The sequence below is a fragment of the Pantherophis guttatus genome, chromosome 2 (genome assembly GCF_059756535.1).
Source record: "Pantherophis guttatus breed Tessera chromosome 2, ASM5975653v1, whole genome shotgun sequence".
NCBI classification, from domain to species: domain Eukaryota; kingdom Metazoa; phylum Chordata; class Lepidosauria; order Squamata; family Colubridae; genus Pantherophis; species Pantherophis guttatus.
This window is the reverse complement of record NC_142064.1, coordinates 256,296,449-256,303,926: the sequence shown is the minus strand read 5'-3', so window position 1 is coordinate 256,303,926 and position 7,478 is coordinate 256,296,449.

Sequence of the window (7,478 nt, the reverse complement as noted above, 5' to 3'; positions counted from 1 at the left end):
GCACAATGCCAGTTCTCTTGGTTTTTTTTTTTAAGTGAGGTTATTAAACCGACTTCTGCATTTCAAATGTCTGAAAGCAATTCAGCCAATTAAAGAGTTTATATAGAGTTATCTGAAATCAATTATATGAATGAAGACAATGAAATAATACACCAATATTAAACAATTGCTGGGGGGGTGGATATAACAAACAATATTTCAAGCCCAACACATAAAACAATCAAGGAAGCAGTAATAATCTATGAGAAATTAATATATTTGTCAGTTTAAAAAGATATTCAATGAGTGTATAGCAGTATTCCAGTATTTGAGATGCTGTCACAAAGAAGAGGTCAATTTATTTTCCAAAGAACCAGAAGGAAAGACAAGAAGCAATGGATGGAAGCTAATCAAGGAGGGAAGCAACCTGGAATTAATGCTTTGAGGACAATTAACCATTGGAACAGCTTGCCTTCAGAAGTTGTGGGTGCTTCATCACTGGAGTATTTTAAGAAGAGACTGGACAGTCACTTGTGTGAAATGGTGTTTGGTCTCCTGCTTGAGCAGGGGGTTGGACTGGGACAGGGGTGTCACTCGATTTCATTGAGGGCCGTATCAGGGTTGTGTTTGACCATGGGGTAGGCGTGGCCAAGGTGAGCGTGGCCAGCATGGCATCACTTGTGTCAGGGGCACCTGTGGTGGCCCGAATGCTCTGCCAGCGAAAACAGGCTTCTGAGCTCCATTTTTGGCTGGGACGGCCTCCTACAACCCTCTGCTAGTGAAAAAGGAGCTCAGGGGCCCACGCATGGCACTCGCAAGCTCTATTTTTGGCTAGGACAGCCTCCTGCAACCCTCTGTCTGCCAAAACAGAGCTTGGGAGGGCCATTTGTGGCCCGCTCTAGCTCCATCTTCACTGGCAGAGGCACTGCAGGCCTATCCTTTGCTATTTCCAGGGTGGTCCTGTGAGCCAGATCTTAGCACCCTGCAAGCCAGATCCAGTCCTCAGGCCTTGAGTTTGATACCCCTGGACTAGCAGGTGATTGGACTAGAAGGTTGGACCAACTCTATTCTGATTGACTAATTGACTGAGTGGATGGGGGACCCACAGAGTTATAATGTGACCAGAAGGGTGTGCTCTGTGAAGACCACCAATGAACATCATCCACAGATAATTCAGAGCTCGCTGGTTTCAAAGGGAGCATACAAGACAACAGGACAGAACATCAAGGGAACTAGCAAAATTCATGTAGTTATTTTTTGAAGTGTCTCTCAGCAGTGTTTAAAGGCCCTTAGATTTACCATCTGACTTTTATCATTAAAGCTGGCAAAAATTACCAATACCTTCTCTTTCATCTTAGATCAACTATAATGTCATCAACCAGATGGCTGAGAAAAATCATGGTTTTCCTTTTTCATATCGGATGACCCCAAACCAAGAACCTCCTTACTCAGCAATCGTCAAGCTGCTCCTGCAGTTCCAATGGACGTGGATTGGCCTTCTTTCTCGGGACAATGAAAGAGGAGAAAAATTCAAAAGACGTTTGGAAGTTCTTGCTCTAAAAAATGGGATTTGCATTGTCCTCTCAGGAACCATCCCAGAAGCAAATGTGCAGATAAGAGCTGCAATGTTACTTTCTCTTATCAAGAGTCAAATAAAAATTATAGTATGCCAAATGGATTTTCAGGCCTCAGGAATGTTAGCAGCAATAATACAAACCATTGATAGGACTAATACAGCCATTGTGGGAAGGGTGTGGATTGCAACAACTTTGACAGTTTTAAGTATAAGTATTTTTGACCTTTGGGTTGATCTCCAAAATAAATATGCTTTGTTTTCCTTCCTCATCCAGACAAAGAAAAGGACTCAGTATGATGACTTTAATTCTTATGCATCCATGGTCTTATTCTATGGAAAGGAAGCATTCCAATGTTCTTATTCAAGTCCTGTGTTATCTAAGAAAGTTTGGAAAAAATGCAGAGAAAAAGAGAATTGGGAATTCCCACCCCCTGATGTGATTGCAAGAATCCTGTCTCAGGATTCCTCGAGTATTTCCCAAATAATTCAAATTGTGGCCTGGGTCCTCAGTGCTGCCTCTTCCTCCCAACGGAGTAAGAGGAGAATGCAACCACCCCAGATTGTACAGCCATGGCAGGTAAGTCTCCTCCTTTGAGGTTCCATTGATTCTCTCCTTCCAATTCCTCAATATTAAATTAGATGTAGAAAGGGGTCAGATATTCCAAAGAACAGTTGCCCAGTTTGTGGTATTTGAAAGTGAGTGTCAACCCTGAAGCTACCCTGACTGAGGCCAGGAGAATTAAATTTAGAATTTAAATTGGAGAATTAAAGGATAATAAAGGAGAATTAAAATCAGTACAAGATCTGAAAAAACAAGGAATAAATTTAGAATAATGGCCATATTTACAAATCAAAACTAGATATAAAAAGATAGGAAACAATTTGGCATAATCAGGAAATGATTTGAATTAGATAAGTTAATATTAGGATCGGGTAGAAAAATGATTACAAATATTTATAATTACCTATTAGGATACAATTTGGAAGAAGAAACAGTAAAAGAAACGATTATAAGTTGGGCTAGGAATTTCGGACTTACCATAGAATTGGATAAATGGGAAAAATTGTGGGGAAAAATTATAAATTGACCATGGCAGTATCATACAAAGAAAACAGCTGTAAAACAGCTGTTTTATAGGTGGCATTTAGCACCAGAGAGATTGGCAAAAATGTACCCCAACCTATCACCCCAATGTTGGAGATGCGGTCACAAACTAGGGACATACTACCACATGTGGTGGATGTGCCCTAAGGTGAGGAAATTTTGGTATAAAATTAAAGGGTGGTTGGAAGAGATTACACTCCAAAAGATGGATTTTAAACCGGAGATGTTCCGCCTATGAATGATAGATAGAAAAATGGAATTATATTATATTATATTGAATATTCTAATAGTGGCCAAAACTACTCTAGTGCAAATGTGGAAGTCGACCAATACACCATCAGAAGAAACAATAATAAAAATCCTCAAATGCGCCGAAATGGATAATTTAATGATGGAGATCAAAGAAAGAGAAGACTCGGATTATTACAAAGTATGAAATAGGTTAGAAAACAGATATCAAATTAAGAAATAAGAATATAAAGTGAAATTTGATATTAACATACTGGACATAAATGTAAATAATGATCCTGCTTACAAAACATTGAACTATGAATATTTAAAAATAAAGAGAAGGAGTGGGAAGATAAAAGTTAAGAGTAAAGACAAAAGTCGATGCAGAAAGTTGTAAAATTGTATATATCTGTTGTTCGTATTGTATTTAACATTTGATGTAAGTGTATGTGTTTTTGTTTTTTTTTCCTCTTGGTTTCTTTTGCTATTGTGTGTTTGGTTTTAAAAATGTAAAATACTCAATAAAAGATTTTTTTTTTTAAAAAAAAAAGAGAGAGATAGCCTGGGTTTTGTAGCCAAAATATTTTGTCCTGGGAACCAAGGACATTCCCACCGATGGCCGGAGGGGGGATGAGTGAAGTCACCAGGCAACTGGATGACACCTTGATTGGACCATGTGACAGATTGTTTGTAAAGGGGAGGAAATTTTTTACTTTTAATTAGGTGAAAACTGTGGGAACATTTAGAGTCAGTTTTCACCAGCCTATGCCTATATGATATGCCCAATAAAACTGATATTTGAGGAACCTGCTTGCCTCAGAGTCCTGTTTGCTATGGGTGTATTACTTGGAACCCTGATGGTGAGTTAGAGAGAGATCAGTGGTGGGTTGCTCCCAGTTTGCACCGGTTTGGGAGAAACAGTAGTAAAAATTTGCCATAAGTCACAGAACCGGTAGTAATGGGTGGCTGGCCACACCTCCGAACTGGTCCCCTGGTCGCCGCTTGCTCACCCCCGCTGCTATGTTCGTCACCGCTATGTTCTTCACGCAGGTGCATCCCATTGTTTTGTAAGTCCAATAGGATGCGCATGCACGAAGAACATGGCAGTGATGGCAGCAGCTTTTTCCATGGTTGTGAAGCTTCCTTGGCCGGGCAGCCCCCTCCCGCCTTTGGGTGAATAGGTTGTAAAAAGAATGTCTCTGTCCATCCCCCTCCCCCAGGTGATGGCAAGCATTTAATACTACTTGTAATATTTATAACATAAAATCCTAACCGTAACAATACGATTATTCAAAGCCAAAGTATTAAGACTTTTGCTGAATGGCACATAATATACTGCAATAGGGAATGGGAGGGAGGGAGGGAGGGAGGGAGGGAGGGAGGGAGGGAGCTGGGAATGAGATGGATGGAAGGAGAGGGGAATGAGAGGGGAGGAAGGAAGGAAGGAAGAATTGTATGTGGCCCCAAATAACTTTTAGGAAGGGACGGTGGGAGGGAGGGAGAGGGGAAATATTCTAAAACATTATTACTAGAATGTTTATTAAAAAGATACATTCAAATATTAAGAACTGAACACCTTTCTTTCTTTCTTTCTTTCTTTCTTTCTTCCTTCCTTCCTTCCTTCCTTCCTTCCTTCCTTCCTTTCTTTCTTTCTTTCTCTACTTTATTGTTTTGCTCATTTCCACATTCTTTAAAAAAAAAACCTAAATTCTCTAAATGGGAAGATTTATAGTCAAGTTAACAAATGAGCTAAAGCTTTTGTCACGGAGTACAATCAGTTTTGAACAAGACTTCTAGAGGTCCTTTAGATGTGATTTCTAAAACGTGAGAGAGAGAGAGAGAGAAAAGAAAGAAAGAAAGAAAGAAAGAAAGAAAGAAAGAAAGAAAGAAAGAAAGAAAGAAAGAAAGAAAGAAAGAAAGAAAAAGAGACAAAAAAGAGAGAGAGAAATAAAAAAAGAAGGAAGGGAGAGAGAGAGAGTGTGTGTGTGTGTGAGAGAGAGAGAGAGAGAGAGAGAAGAAAAAAGAAAGAAAGAGACAGAAAGAGAAAGAAAAAAGAGGAAAGGAGAGAGAGAGAGATAGAAGAGGAAGAAAGAGGAAGAAAGGGAGAGAGAGAGAGAGAGAACTCTGTGCTATTATTTTTAATTATTCCATTATTTATCATGTGTTAATATTTTACACTGTCCCTATACCTAGAGTGATTTTACTGCCTTTCTTTTGTCCAGGGCTACCACATATTTTTTAGGGATTTACATGTATTCAATGTCTATAGTCCAGAGCATAAATATGTGTGTGTTTATTTTGTACATCAAGTTGTATAAGTCCATCTTAATATGCTATTCCTGGTATGTGATGTTTTGTATACATACAGAGAAAGAAACACTCTTGTGATCTTTGACTTTTAGGCTTGCTGTCAAACATCAGCCATAATACTAATGACTGTTTTGAACAATATGCAGGTTGTATTACACGAATGGCTATTTTGTATGTGAAATTATGACTGAAATATTTCTGCACCTATATTGGTTCTCACTGTCAGTAAGTTTCTCCTTAGTTTTAGGTTGCTTATCTCTTTGTTCAGTTTCCATCCATTGCTTCTTGTTTTGCCTTATGGTGCTTTGCAAAATACACCCCCCACTTCTTTCTGGCAGCCCCTTAAAAGCCTGTTGCCTATCACACTCTTGAGCAAAGCATGTGAGCCATTTCCTCCTCTCAGTGGTCCATGAAAGTACATCTATAGTATGTAGATAATAAAGTTGAAAAAAGATGAACAACATTTTTACAGAACTATAGATATATAGATATAGCTATACTTTGAAAGAGATAACACCACTATGCAATTTTTGTTACATTCCTAGCCCAAAGTTAAACTCCGCTAACTTCATCTTGATCAGGACTGATGGCAAAATTGTATTCTCCATCTTCTCCCATTACAAGTTTTCCCATATCTGCAAATGGTCTTGCCTCAGATGGAGCTGTAATAGTGAAGCAAGAAAATATAGAATATAAAACATAGAATAATAAGATTTTGAAAGGATCTCAGAGGTTGTACTAGTCCAACCCACTAATCAAGCAGGAGACCCTATACTATTTCAGACAAATGGTTGACCAGGTCTCTTTTTGAAAGCCTTCAATGATGGAGTACTCACAACTTCTGAAGGCAAGCTATTCCATTGGTTGATTGCTCTCACTTTAACAACATTTCTCTTTAGTTCTAGGTTGCTTCTCTCCTTCATTAGTTTCCAACCATTGTTTCTTGTCTTGCCTATTGGTGCTTTGGGAAATGTTTTGACCCCCTCATCTTTGTAGGAACCCCTCAAATATTAGAAAAGTGATATCATGTCTCCCCAGTCCATCTTTTCCTTAGACTAGACATACCAAATTCCTGTAACTGTTCTTGGTATGTTTTAGCCTCCAGCCCCCTAATCATTTTTGTTGCTCATCTCTACAGTCTTTGCAGAGTTTCAATATCTTTTCTATATTATGTTGACCAGAACTGGATGCAGTATTCTAAATGTGGTCTTACTAAGGCTTTGTAAAGCGATATTAGAACTTCATGTGATCTTGATTCTATCCCTTTATTAACACAGCCTAGGATTGCAGTGGCATTTTTCTCTGCTGCCACACATTGTTGGCTCATATTTAAGTGATTGTCCACTAGGACTCCAAGATCCTTCTCACGGTTGCTGGCATTGAGCCAGGTTTCACATAGTCTGTACCTATACTGTTGGTTTTCCTTGCCTAAGTGTAAAACCTTACTTTTATCTATGTTGAATTTCATTTTGTTAGGTAGGGGCCCATATTCAACTTGCCAATATTTTTTTGGATCTTGAGTTTGTCTTCTGGAGTGTTGGCTGTTCCTACCAGCTTAGTGTCATCTGCAAATTTGATGAGTTCCCCTTCAATTCCCTCATCTAGAACTTTTTTGAAGATATTGAAGAGTGCTGGGCCTAAAATGGAAGCTTGGGGTACCCCATTGCTTACTTCCCACCATGTGGATGAGGTTCCCCAGAGGACTACATGTTGAATATAATTGTCAGACAGTGAAAAAGCCACCTGATGGTGGTGGTGTAATCTACTCCATGTTTTCAAGATAAGTGAGATAAATATTTGACCTCCAAAGTCCCTTTTAACAGTTATTCTACTCTACTCTACTCTACTCTACTCTACTCTACTCTACTCTACTCTACTCTACTCTATTCTATTCTATTCTATTAATATTTGAAAAAGAGCTGTAAATTCCTGGAGAATGTCTGAAAGAAGCTTCCCATGAAATGCTAAATTGATCTGTTTCTGACTGCACTGGTGATTTGAAGAGGTTGAATTATTCAGAGTCCCTCCAATGCAGATTATTGGTAAGAAAAACATTAAATAAAGGCTCAAATTGTCATGTTTTTTCTATGTTTCTGCAGTTTCATAGGTTCCTGAGAAACTTCCAACATCACAATATCTCCAATGATGGGATTTCTTTTGATGAAAATGGAGTTCCTGTTGGTGACTTTGATATCATGCAGTGGACATCAGTTTTGAACAAATCAGATGCAGCGGTGAAAATTGGGACTGTAGAAAGACAAGCCTCCTCGGAAGTCA